The 14,025-nt window shown below is 41.7% G+C and overlaps 1 protein-coding gene across 7 annotated transcripts in view; it reads left to right on the plus strand.

The window, feature by feature from the left end:
• Positions 1-14,025, plus strand: part of tns1b (tensin 1b) — a 391,203-nt gene that overhangs the window by 99,640 nt on the left and 277,538 nt on the right. The window lies entirely within an intron of this gene.

The following is a 14,025-nucleotide window of genomic DNA, read 5'->3' on the forward strand; positions in this document are numbered from 1 at the left end:
AAAACTTTTGAAATTTTAAATGAAATAACACTGCATACAAAGTTTTTTTTTGCTTTGTGCTATGTATAAATCAGGGGTCTCAGACACGCTGCCCACACCTTTATATGAATTTTTTGAGCTGGTGCGGCACGCGAGTTTTATATGAATTGCGCTTGTCAGCGTCATGCGTGCCGTGATGGTACAGCATATAGCGCCCGCTACAACCAGTGTGCATGATCAGCCACATGTTGTATGGGGCTTCCACTTGCTCACATAGGTGACAGCAAGGCATACTTACTCAACAACCACACAGGTTACATTGACGGAGGCGGTATAAAAAAAACCTTTAACACTCTTACTAATAATGCGCCACACTGTGAACCCACACCAAACAAGAATGACAAACACATTTCGGGAGAACATCTGCACCGTAACACAACATAAGCACGACAGGACAAATACCCAGAATCCCATGCAGCCCTAACTCTTCCGTGATACATTATACACCCCCGCTACCAAACCCTGCCCACCTCAACCGTCGCACGGAGAGAGAGAGAGGGGGGGGGGGGGGTTGATGTGTGAGGGAGCAGGCTTGGGGTAGGGGCGGGGTTTGGTGGTGGGGGGCGGGGGGGGGGGGGGGGGTGTATAATGTATCCCGGAAGAGTTAGGGCTGCATGGGATTCTGGGTGTTTGTTCTGTTGTGTTTATGTTGTGTTAAAGTGCAGATGTTCTCCCGAAATGTGTTTGTCATTCTTGTTTGGTTTTGGTTCAAAGTGTGGCGCATTATTAGTAAGAGTGTTAAAGTTGTTTTATATGGTCACCGTCAGTGTAACCTGTGTGGCTGTTGACCAAGTATGCCTTGCTGTCACGTACGTGTGCAAGCAGAAGATGTATATTGTATAACAATTGTTAGGCTGGCGCGCTGTTAATACAGACTGTAGAGGGCGCCGAATGCTGTACCATCATGGCACGCCCTTATTATATCTGTAAGGGTGAAAATCGGTGAATATTGATCCCAGCAGTTTTCTGCTAGAGGCACTGAAATTCGGAAGTCTCACGGGAAAATTGGGGGGTTCAGCAAGTAAGCTGCTTGTGCCCCTGCCTTAGGGGCACAAGATACTTAAGGTACATCGCCAAAGGTACTTAAGGTCTGATGGTACTAAAGGTCACTCTTTTCTGACAAAAAAAGTGCTTTTACACTTCACACACTGCGAACTATCACAGTCACAAAAGGACTACATCATCTGCAAAAAGCAGAGATGAGATCCAAACTTGACATCCTCAGAACTTTGGCTGCAAATAGAGATTCTATCTGTAAGAACAACTAACAGAACCAGTGACAAAGGACAGCTGTGGCAGCGGCCAATATTCTCTAAAAACAGGTTCAACTTACTGCCAGCCAAACAAACCGAGCTCCTGCTCCAATTGTACTTGACAGAGGGGCATGTCGTAGCATGCGTCCAACCTCATGCTCAGGGAGCTCTCCTCACAGCACACCACAAGGAGCATGGTTGAATGCTCTTTCCATGTCCAAAAAACACGTGGTCTAATTCGAAAAACTCAAAAGTACCCTCTGGTGAAGAGCATGTCCAGTGTTCCACGACCTGGACGACAACCACGTTGTACGTCTTATATCAGAGAGTTGACTAACTGATAAAGTCTCCTTTCTAGCACTCCCAAGAAGCCGGGGAGCGTAATCCCCTATAGTTGGAACTCACCCTAAGGTCGACCTTCTTGAAAAGATATCCCACTACCCCAGTCTGCCAATTCAGATGTACTAATAATAATAATAATAACTGGGATTTATATAGCGCTTTTCTAAGTACCCAAAGTCGCTTTACATGTAGAACCCATCAATCATTCACACCTGGTGGTGGTAAGCTACTTTCATAGCCACAGCTGCCCTGGGGTAGACTGACGGAAGCGTGGCTGCAATTTGCGCCAACGGCCCCTCCGACCACCACCTATCATTCAATTCACCGGTGTGAGTGGCACCGGGGGCAAAGGGTGAAGTGTCCCGCCCAAGGACACAACGGCAGCGATTTTTGGATGGTAAGAGGCGGGGAGCGAACCTGCAACCCTCGGGTTTCTGGCACGGTTGCTCTACCCACTACGCCATGCCGCCCCGTACTGTGTTCAACTTCTGTGCAATGTTAGAGAGACATGTCAACCATGACAAAATCTTGTCCATCCCCGGTGCCTTGCCACAAAGTTGCCCGACTGTGGAAGGTGTGTCAGTGTGAATGATTAGATCCTTCAAGTATTACTTCTACCTTCCCCAGTTGAGTTCAGTATCAATCAATCAATCAATCAATCAATCAAGTGTCTCAAAGGGCTGCACACGTCACAACGATATCCTCGGTTCAGATCCCACATCAGGGCAAGGAAAAACTCAACCCAATTGGACAATGAGAAACCATGGAGAGGACCGCAGATGTGGGGACCCCTCCCCTAGGGCGACCGGTGCAATGGACGTCGAGTGGATCTAACATTATATTGTGAGAGTCCAGTCCATAGTGGATCTAACATAATAGTGTGAGAGTCCAGTCCATAGTGGATCTAACATAATATTGTGAGAGTCCAGTCCATAGTGGATCTAACATAATAGTGTGAGAGTCCAGTCCATAGTGGATCTAACATAATAGTGAGAGTCCAGTCCATAGTGGATCTAACATAATATTGTGAGAGTCCAGTCCATAGTGGATCCAACATAATAGTGAGAGTCCAGTCCATAGTCGCTCTAACATAATAGTGAGAGTCCAGTCCATAGTCGCTCTAACATAATAGTGAGAGTCCAGTCCATAGTGGGGCCAGCAGGAGACCATCCCGAGCGGAGACAGGTCAGCAGCGCAGAGACGTTGGCTTCCTTTGGCAATTTAAATGGTGTGGACACTGGACAGGGCGTGGCTTCCCTTTTCTTAGCTATAATATCGTTTGCCCGAACCTTTTCTGAGTCTGACCACATTTAGTTGGAAACGCTCTACGTCACTTACCAGCTAAGGTTCTTTCCTTCATAGGCGTTCAATGTCCCAAGAATCAGATTTTGATAACAAAATCTGATTGGCGCCTTAACCACATAAGTTAACCCCCAATTCCAACCCTTGATGCTGAGTGCCAAGCAGGGAGGTAATGGCTCCCATTTTTATAGTCTTTGGTATGACTCGGCCGGGATTTGAACTCACAACCTACCGATCTCAGGGCAGACACTCTAACCACGAGGCCACTGAGTAGGTGACCTATCATGATGTAGCCTACCCCTCTGGGCGGTGGGTGTGGCTTGGGTGAAGGCCCGACCACCAGGCGTTTCAGGACATCCCTTTTCTTCTAGTGAGGTGCGGCAACTCCTAATAGTCTTTTAACCACTTTCAAGTCCGGACCATCACCCAGGACCAATTTTCTATAAAAGGACCTACCAGAGGCTTACCTCCGACAGCATAATATAATTCCTAAGATCACTTGGCCACTCAAATCTCTCCACCACGTAAAGACAGTGGTTTCACAAGGAATGCCTGGAGATCAGTCCATTATAATTCATTCATTAAAATGATGCTGCTTAAATCAAGACATCACACAATTTGTTGTATTCGCAGCTGCTTCCTTGGTAATCCCACTTCATTTCAATTCAGAAAGTATAATAAAAGACTGCACTAGGAACTGAACCTTTTCCATTATAAACATCCAGTCAGCACCTTGATCTCACCGACCTTACCCTGGCATGGAAGAGGTGAACAAGAATAAAGAATATCCGACCGTGGCGGACGTACCAGAATCATCCAACCGTGAAAAGATCTGTTTTAGATAACTAAAAAACTGCAGTTAAGCGGAAGTGTGTGGTTGTTTGCTTTGGCTCACAGAGGGGGAACATCTGGCTCCAGCTCTCCAGATCTGACCTATGATGGTAGAGCTCAGACAATAAAGAGCATTTCCTTCTATCGTATTGTTTAGTTATACAATGCCGTCGATGCTGACAACATCGCATTTTAGTTTTTGTAATGGATGGCCTTGCTAGCAAAAAGGTTATTTCAACCGACCTTTTATGAACCTTTATTTGTGCAAGATTAATTGTTTTCAGATTGACAGATGGATGATATAAAACTTCAGACTTTATAAAAAGATCTGGACCGAGGATGTCGTTGTGGCTTGTGCAGCCCTTTGAGACGCTTGTGATTTAGGGCTATACAAATAAACATTGATTGATTGAAAAAAAACCAACTAATTCCATCCGGATGATACTGATAATGAAGCTTGCAGTGTGAACAAATCCTTAGAACAGATCTGGGCAAATTAAGGCCCGGGGGTCTGCATGTGGCCCATTAAGCTTTTCAATCTGGCCCGCCGGACATTCCCAAATAATTTTTTTTAGATCTTTAAGATGGAAACTGTAGCTGCCATTATGATCTGCAGTCATGTTTTCAAATGACCGTAAGTCTTGAACTATACAAAGTATTTCAATGGTTGGATTCTGCATGATATACTAGTTACTATGGTAATCTAATTAGTTACTATGGTCATCTAAATCACAGCAGCTCAGACGAGGCACCAAGCAGTGTGGGCGTGGTTCGTTTCCACAGAGTGTTTCCAGAGCAGCCAGCCTGAAATGCAGGTGTCAGGGACAAACGCGGAAGGAGATTTTTAGAACAAATAATATATCAGATTGCAGGTTGGTGTTTTTTTTACCCTTCACATTCATATTTCGCTGTGTTTGTCGTATTTTTGTCGCGTTTCGCTCGATTGTAAATAATGTCGATCGAGAGGTGGTGTGACGTTCATATGTTGTCAATATTCAGTGTTTTATTGTTCATAGAAAAATTTAAAATTCCATTCCGTTTTTTTAAGGCGTTCTGTCATAACATTTTTAGAATTCAATCAGACTTTATTGTGAGTTTGTATTAGTGTTCCTAAAAATAGGACCCAAACACACATACTGTACAGCGGATTTTCACTGTGTGTGTGTATATGTATACATATCTATATATATATATATATATATATATATATATATATATATACATACATACATACATTCATATGTCGATATATATATAGATAAATATACCGACCCCAGACACATTTTTTCCTCTAAGTTTGGCCCCCCGAGTCAAAATAGACCCAGGCCTGCCTTAGAAATACAGAAGGTATATTATAGAGTAGTATACAGTCATCCTTGGTTTTGTTTATTGAGACTTGACATTGATTGATTGATTGATTGATTGAGACTTTTATTAGTAGATTGCATAGTACAGTACATATTCTGTACAATTGACCACTAAATAGTAACACCCGAATACGTTTTTCAACTTGTTTAAGTCGGGGTCCACGTTAATCAATTCATGGTAATGACCGCGATAAACAGATTAGTAGGACTGATATGAGACAATTGACTATTTTCATAGGTAGAGAGTTTAAAAAACTGTTTACTACGTCATAAATAAGTTTTATTGAACATGATTAGAGTCCCCTCAACATGAAATAACACCCATATAGTCACTTTTACACTTTCACCAAACAAGAGTACTTACCGAAGGATCCTCTAAGGGTCGCCCGGCCACTACAACACGGCCACAACGTTGAAATACTTCCTCACATCCTGGGTAATTGCTTTAAGTCAGAACTTGGCACTGAGTGCTGAGACCGCCGGGTTTTGTTTTTCTGCAAAAACTTGGTCAACTATCATTATGTGTTAGCATTGCACTGTCAATCCACAAGGCTCAAGCCAAAGCTGTGTTATTGATGTTGAAGAAGTAGTCCTTCGAAATAGTTCATCTCCACTGTTGATAGCTGACGACAGTCTCAGTTTTACTGAAGTACCGCGCCGAATGTCCCATGCTACTTCCAGCTCCCTTCAAAGGCTTTCCAGTGTGGAGATGTGTTATTGATGAGGCAGGGGTTGAAAATGAAGTGCATCAAACAGTTGTTCTGAGATTGTTGTGATGAAGATACGTGAGCGCCAGGATTCGCGCTGTGTTGTTTACTGAGTAGAGTTCTCAAACATAAAAAGTAGAGATGTCCGATAATATCGGACTGCCGATCAGTTTCAAAATTATCGGTATCGGTTTCAAAAAGTAAAATTTAGGACTTTTTAACACGCCGCTGTGTACACGGACGTAGGGAGAAGTACAGAGCGCCAATAAACCTTAAAGGCACTGCCTTTGCTTGCTGGCCCAGTCACATAATATCTACGGCTTTTCACACACACAAGTGAATGCAAATGCATACTTGGTCAACAGCCATACAGGTCACACTGAGGGTGGCCGTATAAACAACTTTAACACTGTTACAAATATGCGCCACACTGTGAACCCACACCAAACAAGAGTGACAAACACATTTCGGGAGAACATCCGCACCGTAACACAACATAAACACAACAGAACAAATACTCAGAACCCCTTGAAGCACTAACTCTTCCGGGACGCTACAATATACACCGCTCGCTACCCCCTACCCTGCCCACCTCAACCTCCTCATGCTCTCTCAGGGAGAGCATGTCCCAAATTCCAAGCTGCTGTTTTGAGGCATGTTACAAAAAAATAATGCACTTTGTGACTTCAATAATAAATATGGCAGTGCCATGTTGGCATTTTTTTTCCATAACTTGAGTTGATTTATTTTGGAAAACCTTGTTACATTGTTTAATGCATCCAGCGGGGCATCACAACAAAATTTTATGAGTGGGGCCCTTTTGGATTCGCAGACTTTTTTTTTCAAAAGAATAATGAATTAAATTTAATGTTATGAACTATTGACCTTGTGGTCCTCCAGACCACCAAGCATTTCCAGGCCAGCCCGTTTCATTGTTACAAGCCAGTTTTATTTTTCCAAACAAGTCTCTTAGTGCTTTTCAGCAATCGTCTTTTTGTGAATGTTCGTCGTGCTCTCGCTCTCCCCCAGCTCCGACGACGTCTCTCCTCCCGGTTGCTGCTTATACAGAGCGACAGGTGATTAGATAACAAGGCCCAGGTGGGCCATCTACGCACCTGTCGCTGACTTCGAGGCCGGTCCTGGCACACCCCGCTTCGCTGCAGGCCCGCAGGCCACGCCCCCCCTCCACAGACCTATTCAAAGCTTCACATCGAATATTCCACTTTGACATTTTATTTGGGGGAAATATTGCATATTTTGAGGGTTTATTTGACCAAAAAAATAAATAAATCGAACTTTATATTTACAGACAGATCTGGATTTGATCTAAAGATTTTTCGCCTTGAAAGTAAAAAAAATAAAAAAAATAAAAACATGAAATACTTTTAAAACTTTAAAGGGGAACATTATCACCAGACCTATGTAAGCGTCAATATATACCTTGATGTTGCAGAAAAAAGACCATATATTTTTTTAACCGATTTCCGAACTCTAAATGGGTGAATTTTGACGAATTAAACGCCTTTCTAATATTCGCTCTCGGAGCGTGGCGTCACATCGGGAAGCAATCCGCCATTTTCTCAAACCCCGAGTCAAATCAGCTCTGTTATTTTCCGTTTTTTCGACTGTTTTCCGTACCTTGGAGACATCATGCCTCGTCGGTGTGTTGTCGGAGGGTGTAACAACACGAACAGGGACGGGTTCAAGTTGCACCAGTGGCCCAAAGATGCGAAAGTGGCAAGAAATTGGACGTTTGTTCCGCACACTTTACCGACGAAAGCTATTCTACGACAGAGATGGCAAGAATGTGTGGATATCCTGCGACACTCAAAGCAGATGCATTTCCAACGATAAAGTCAAAGAAATCTGCCGTCACACCCCCATTGAATCTGCCGGAGTGTGTGAGCAATTCAGGGACAAAGGACCTCGGTAGCACGGCAAGCAATGGCGGCAGTTTGTTCCCGCAGACGAGCGAGCTAAACCCCCCCGGATGTCTTGGCTCACACCGCTTCTACCGTCCCTTATGCCACCGAAGATGATCAAGAGAAGAATATCGACCCTAGCTTCCCTGGCCTGCTGACATCAACTCCAAAACTGGACAGATCAGCTTTCAGGAAAAGAGCGCGGATGAGGGTATGTCTACAGAATATATTAATTGATGAAAATTGGGCTGTCTGCACTCTCAAAGTGCATGTTGTTGCCAAATGTATTTCATATGCTGTAAACCTAGTTCATAGTTGTTAGTTTCCTTTAATGCCAAACAAACACATACCAATCGTTGGTTAGAAGGCGATCGCCAAATTCGTCCTCGCTTTCCCCCGTGTCGCTGGCTGTCGTGTCGTTTTCGTCGGTTTCGCTTGCATACGGTTCAAACCGATTTGGCTCAATAGCTTCAGTTTCTTCTTCAATTTCGTTTTCGCTTCCTGCCTCCACACTACAACCATCCGTTTCAATACATGCGTAATCTGTTGCATCGCTTAAGCCGCTGAAATCCGAGTCTGAATCCGAGCTAATGTCGCTATATCTTGCTGTTCTTTCCGCCATGTTTGTTTGTATTCACTATGTGACGTCACAGGAAAATGGACGGGTGTATATAACGATGGTTAAAATCAGGCACTTCGAAGCTTTTTTTAGGGATATTGCGTGATGGGTAAAATTTTGAAAAAAAACTTTGAAAAATAAAATAAGCCACTGGGAACTGATTTTTAATGGTTTTAACCATTCTGAAATTGTGATAATGTTCCCCTTTAATGACTAGGACCCTTTCTGGGCCACACGATCTTTAACATTTACCATACCTGAAGGGAGCCCTAAGGGTTAAGACTAAATATATACATTGTGTTGGTTTTTGAATAGAAATATATCAAAATGGCCCCCTCATATTCTGATTTTTCAGTGGAAAAAGTTTGGACACCCCTGGCCTAAAGTCTGCAGAAAATCAAAATATTTGTGTATTTTGCTTCACATACTTAGTAGAATAGAATCGAATAGAATAGAATGGACTTTATTGTCATTATATTTGCATATAACGAGATTAAGGACTCCAATTTAAGGTGCGGTAGTGGGAACAAATATGGGGTAAAAATAAATTACACAAGTGGTAATAAAGAAAAAACTAAGAATTGAAATAAACAGACTACTATCCAATACAAATAATAAGCAATCCTGTACAATATACAAAACACTATACAAATACAAAATACTGTACAATATACAGAACAAGACAAGAGTACCGGAGTAATAAATAACAATGATACATCACTATTTCCATGTTCGAAAAGGAGTAGGAAGAAGCAGAGCTTATTTAATCCGACCCCTTTTCCTTTACATAGCAATTGTCAACACTTTTGTTCACTTCCTGTTCTCAATTTATTCACAACATACTCCATAAGTAATAACATTAAAAACAAATAAATAATAATTAGTGAAGTAAGTTCTATTTCATATGGTGAGATGAATAAGATTATCGAGAAAATGAATGGATGGATGAAATAAATTCAGTCTATTGTACATTTAATGTGAGCGGTGTTTATTCCCAGACGCACTTAATACAAGCCATAAAAGGATTCCCATCCCCGCGTTAATTAAGAAATGGGCAATTCAATCAAGGCGGCCATTTATCGTCTATAAACAGATTTACTGCATCCTGCTGTCACCGCGCTGCAGATAAATAATGTGCATTCAGACAAGCCCGTGCATATGATTGTAAAGCAAACAGGTTTTACTTACGTGCACAAGAACACATCACAACAAGGTTGCTACTTTGATTTAAAGGAGCACAATGTATGCGATTGTAGTATGAATTCTAAAAGAAAACAAATATTTTTTTACATATATTAGCCGCACCGGACTATAAGCCGCAGATGTATACGTTTTGAAATTAGTTATTTACATTTTGTCAATGTTCATTTACATGCTTTAATTGTTTCCAAACGGTGTCTGTAACATGGCAGTAAAACGGCTGATCAAACAAAACAGAAGTCACCCATGCCTTGGGCACTATTACACCCTCATACCATCACAGATGCTGGCTTTTGAACGTTGCGCCTAAAACAATACGGATGTTTTTTTCCTTCTGTTTGAAATGTGGACTGAACACTTTTCCACTTTGCATCAGTCCATCTTAGATGAGCTCGGGCCCAGCGAAGCCGGCGGCGTTTCTGGGTGTCGTTGATAAATGGCTTTCGCTTCACATAGTAGAGTTTTAACTTGCACTTACAGATGTAGCGACAAACTGTAGTTACTGACAGTGGTTTTCTGAAGTGTTCCTGAGCCAATGTGGTGATATCCTTTACACACTGATGTCGTTTTTTGATGCAGTACCGCCTGAGGTATCCAAGGTCACGGGCATTCGATGCTACGTGCAGTGATTTCTCCAGATTCTCTGAACCTTTTGATGATATTACAGACCTTAGATCAGTGGTTCTTAACCTTGTTGGAGGTACCGAACCCCACCAGTTTCATATGCGCATTCACCGAACCCTTCTTTTTTCAAATTCAAGAAAAAGTCTTTTTTTTTTTTTTTTACTGGTTCACAAAATGAACCTGGTTCAAAGAACAAAACCAACACAGTGCATGAACTCACAACAAATGACACACCTTACACACATTACCATGAATTGATTAACGTTGACCCCGACTTAAACAAGTTGTTCGGGTGTTACCATTTAGTGGTAAATTGTACGGAATATGTACTGTACTGTGTATTCTCTTCCTTTGCAATCTGATAGTAAAAGTTTCAATCGATCAATCAAACAACCTGCAAATCAGATGGAAAATTAGAGGGTACATTGTTTGGGGGTATCCATAATACGCTGATAGGGAGAGTTTTTATTTACACGATAAGTCTGATGTGTCTTTACCCCTGAGGCCGACTCACCGAACCCCTAAGGTTGGATCGAACCCAGGTTAAGAACCACTGCCTTAGATGGTGAAATCCCTAAATTCCTTGCAATAGGTGGTTGAGAAATGTTGTTCTTAAACTGTTCGACAATTTGCTCACGCATTTGTTCACAAAGTGGTGACCCTCGCCCTGTCCTTGTTTGTGAATGACTGAGCATTTCATGGAAGCTGCTTTTTATACCCATCCATGGCACCCACCTGTTCCCAACTAGCCCGTTCACCTGTGGGATGTTCCAAATAAGTGTTTGATGAGCATACCTCAACTTCCTCAGTCTTTTTTGCCACTTGTGCCAGCTTTTGTGAAACATGTTGCAGGCATCAAATTCCAAATGACCTAAAATTTGCAAAAAATGACAACGTTTTCCAGTTTGAACGTTAAGTATCTTGTCTTTGCAGTCTATTCAATTGATTATAGGTTGAAAAGGATTTGCAACTGAAACTGAACCTGAACCTGAAGCTTCTTTTGGGAACTACCTCAGGTTGAAAAATGCTCCCAAGAAGAATGTTGTCGATTTCAGTAGTGTGTGTGAGAAAAGACCCAGGACACGTTGGGAAGACTATGTCTCCCGGGTGGCCCGGGAACGCCTCGGGGTCCCCCGGGAGGAGCTGGACAAAGTGGCTGGGGAGAGGAAAGTCTGGGTTTCTCTGCTTAGGCTGCTTCCCCCGTGACCCGACCTCGGATAAGCGGAAGAAGATGGATGGATGGATGGATGGATTGTATTTTGTTTTTATTTATGATTTACACAACGTGCCAACTTCACTGGTTTTGTAGTAAATGCTGCAAAAGTGGTAGATTCAGTGCCTTCCTTCAGCTGCTCTTGCTTACAAACAGTGCAGTCACATGGTCTCCCGATGACACAAGCCCTTGGACTTCCTTTCCATCTCGGCGGTTGCCAGGATACAAGGTGTGGGTTACGTCGACAATAGCGTGTTGACGCAGGTCAGGACTTCAGTTTTCCAGTCACAAAACAAGGAACTCTGTAATGGGGTATTTTTGGAGCGCTGGCCTCGAGGGCAGGAAGTGACTTTTATTTTCATTGACAGAGGCGGAGCTCGGGTTAAACTAAGGACCGCGCACTGGATGGATAAACAACTTATTTTTCTTACAAGAAGAAAAGTCCAACTTGAAGAGAACGCTCACGTCCCAGCAAACTTATTTTTATAGTGACACTTTGCTTTTTTGTGGACTTGGAATTGCTGTAATAATAGAAGTTTTCAAGAATACACAACAATAACAGCTGTGTGTGTGTAAGGAAGGGATAGTGGAGGTTATCATAACGCTGCTTCTAACTGCTGAGCTCACACAGCTGGTATGTATGCAGCACGTCCCGCTGAGTCTTAAAGGGGAACTGCACTTTTTTTTTTTGCTTTTCCTATCATTCACAATCCTGATGTAAGACAACAACACGTGTTGTTTTTTAATGCATTTAAAACATTTCAGTTGTTAATGTGAGAGCATTTCAGTGTTTCAGTAGTCTGTGTGGGAAAAAAAACATTTCATTTGTTTATGTGACAGCATTTCTGTAGTGTGTATAACAGTGTTTCAGTATTGTGTATGAGAGTGTTTCAGTAGTGTGTGTGAGAGAAAAACATTTAGTTGTTTATGTGAAAGTATTTCAGTAGTGTGTATATGAGTGTTTCAGTGTGTGTGAGAGGAAAACATTTCAGTTGTTTATGTGAGAGAATTTCAGTAGTGTGTACAAAAGTGTTTCAGTAGTGTGTATGAGAGTGTTTCAGTAGTATGTATGGGAAAAAAAACATTTCATTTGTTTATGTGACAGCATTTCTGTAGTGTGTATAAAAGTGTTTCAGTATTGTGTATGAGAGTGTTTCAGTAGTGTGTGTGAGAGAAACACATTTAGTTGTTTATGTGAAAGTATTTCAGTAGTGTGTATATGAGTGTTTCAGTGTGTGTGAGAGGAAAACATTTCAGTTGTTTATGTGAGAGAATTTCAGTAGTGTGTACAAAAGTGTTTCAGTAGTGTGTATGAGAGTGTTTCAGTAGTGTGTGTGAGAGAAAAACATTTCAGTTGTTAATGTGAGAGCATTTCAGTAGTGTGTATAAGAGTATTTCAGTTGTGTGTGTGAAAGAAACAACATTTCAGTTGTTTATGTGAGAGCATTTCAGTAGTGTGCATAAGAGTGTTTCAGTAGTGTATGAGAGTGTTTCAGTAGTGTGTGTGAGAAAAAGCATTCCATTTGTTTATGTAAGAGCATTTCAGTAGTGTGTATGAAAGTGTTTCAGTAGTGTGTATGAGAGTGTTTCAGTAGTGCGTGTGAGAGAAAAAAATTCATTTGTTTGTGATAGCATTTCAGTCGAGTGTATAAGAGTGTTTCAGTAATGTGTATGAGAGTGTTTCAGTAGTGTGCATGAGAGAAAAAAATGTCAGTTGTTTATGTGAGAGCATTTCAATAGTGTGTATAAGAGTGTTTCAGTAGTGTGTATGAGAGTGTTTCAGTAGAGTGTGTAAGAGAAAAACATTTCAGTTGTTTATGTGAGAGCATTTCAGTAGTTTGTAAAAGAGTGTTTCAGTAGTGTATAAGAGTTTTTCAGTAGTGTGTATGAGAGTGTTTTAGTAGTGCGTCCATCCATCCATCCATTTTCTACCGCTTATTCCCTTTGCCAATCTCAGCTACAATCGGGTGGAAGGCGGTGTACACCCTGGACAAGTCGCCACCTCATCGCAGGGCCAACACAGATAGACAGACAACATTCACACTCACATGCACACACTAATAGTGTGTGAATGTTAGTAGTGTGTGTGAGAGAAAAACATTTCAGTTGTTTATGTGAGAGCATTTCAGTCGTGTGTATAAGAGTGTTTCAGTAGTGTGTATGAGAGTGTTTCAGTAGTGCGTGTGAGAGAAAAAAAAATTCAGTTTGTGAGAGCATTTCAGTCGTGTGCATAAGAGTGTTTCAGTAGTGTGTATGATAGTGTTTTAGTAGTGTGTATGAGAGTGTTTCAGTAGTGTGCATGAGAGAAATAAAATTAAGTTTGTGTGAGAGCATTTCAGGAGTGTGTATAAGAGTGTTTCAGTACTGTGAATGAGAGTGTTTCAGTAGTGTGTGTAAGATAAAAACATTTCAGTTGTTTATGTGAGAGCATTTCAGTAGTGTGTATGAGAGTGTTTCAGTAGTGTATAAGAGTGTTTCAGTAGTGTGTGTATGAGAGTGTTTTAGTAGTGCGTGTGAGATGAAAACATTTCAGTTGTTTATGTGAGAGCATTTCAGTAGTGTGTATAAGAGTGTTCAATAGTGTGTATGAGAGTGTTTCAGTAGCG

Source organism: Nerophis lumbriciformis, linkage group LG31 (genome assembly GCF_033978685.3).
Source record: "Nerophis lumbriciformis linkage group LG31, RoL_Nlum_v2.1, whole genome shotgun sequence".
NCBI lineage: Eukaryota > Metazoa > Chordata > Actinopteri > Syngnathiformes > Syngnathidae > Nerophis > Nerophis lumbriciformis.